The sequence below is a fragment of the Arachis hypogaea genome, chromosome 14, assembly GCF_003086295.3.
Source record: "Arachis hypogaea cultivar Tifrunner chromosome 14, arahy.Tifrunner.gnm2.J5K5, whole genome shotgun sequence".
Taxonomy (NCBI): Eukaryota; Viridiplantae; Streptophyta; class Magnoliopsida; order Fabales; family Fabaceae; genus Arachis; species Arachis hypogaea.
The window spans coordinates 29,911,222-29,912,607 of record NC_092049.1 but is presented as its reverse complement, the minus strand read 5'-3'; the positions used below and the strand labels follow the sequence as shown (position 1 = coordinate 29,912,607).

Sequence of the window (1,386 nt, the reverse complement as noted above, 5' to 3'; positions counted from 1 at the left end):
AAGTAATTCACCTCTGCTATTGCAGGGTTCTCAGGATCATAAGCTTCTTCCTCAGAAGATGCCTCTTGAGTACTGTTGGATGCAGCTTGCATTCCATTCAGACTCTGAGAAATCATATTGACTTGCTGAGTCAATATTTTGTTCTGAGCCAGTATGGCATTCAGAGTGTCAATTTTAAGAACTCCCTTCTTCATAGGCTTTCCATTATTCACAGGATTCCTCTCAGAAGTGTACATGAACTGGTTATTAGCAACCATGTCAATGAGTTCTTGAGCTTCTGCAGGCATTTTCTTTAGGTGAATGGATCCACCTGCAGAAGTGTCCAATGATATCTTAGCTAATTCAGACAGACCATCATAGAATATGTCCAGGATGGTCCATTCTGAAAGCATGTCAGAAGAACACTTTTTGGTCAGTTCTTTGTATCTCTCCCAAGCTTCATAGAGGGATTCACCTTCTTTCTGTCTGAAGGTCTGAACATCCACTCTAAGCTTACTCAGCTTTTGAGGAGGAAAGAACTTGGCTAAGAAATCCTTGACCAGCTTATCCCAAGAGTTCAGGCTATCCTTAGGTTGAGAGTCCAACCATACTCTAGCTCTGTCTCTTACAGCAAAAGGGAAAAGCATGAGCCTGTAGACTTCAGGATCTACTCCATTAGTCTTAACAGTATCACAGATCTGCAAGAAATCAGTTAAGAACTGAAAAGGATCTTCAGATGAGAGTCCATGAAACTTGCAGTTCTGCTGCATCAGAGAAACTAGCTGAGGTTTCAGCTCAAAATTGTTTGCTCCAATAGCAGGAATGGAGATGCTTCTTCCATGTAAATTGGAATTTGGTGCAGTAAAGTCACCAAGCATCCTCCTTGCATTATTGTTGTTGGGTTCGGCTGCCATCTCCTTTACTTGTTCGAAATTTTCAATAAAGTTGTCTCTGGATTGTTGTAATTTAGCTTCTCTTAGTTTCCTCTTCAGAGTCCTTTCAGGTTCTGGATCAGCTTCAACAAGAATACCTTTTTCCTTGTTCCTGCTCATAAGAAAGAGAAGAGAACAAGAAAAGAAGAGGAATTATCTATGTCACAGTAAAGAGATTCCTTATTGTTAGTAGAAAAAGAAAAGGAATAGGGGTGAAGAGAAATGAAGAATCCAAACACAAGGGTAAGGATAGGAGCAGTTATGTGAGATGAAGAGAAGTGTTAGTAAATAAATAAATAAAATAGAAGGAGATGAGAGAGAAAGAGGATTTTCGAAAATGATTTTTGAAAAAGAGTTAGTGATTTTCGAAAATTTTAAAATCAAAAATTAAAATAATTAGTTAATTAAAAAGAAATTTTGAAAAAGAGGGAGGTATTTTCGAAAATTAGAGAGAGAGAGAGAAAGAGAGAGTTAG

At 38.0% G+C, this 1,386-nt stretch overlaps 1 non-coding gene across 1 annotated transcript; it reads left to right on the top strand.

The window, feature by feature from the left end:
• Positions 1-386: 386 nt before the first annotated feature.
• Positions 387-494, top strand: LOC112745737 (small nucleolar RNA R71). The gene has a single exon (XR_003173650.1). It is a non-coding gene; the product is annotated as a small nucleolar RNA R71 (small nucleolar RNA).
• Positions 495-1,386: the final 892 nt, after the last annotated feature.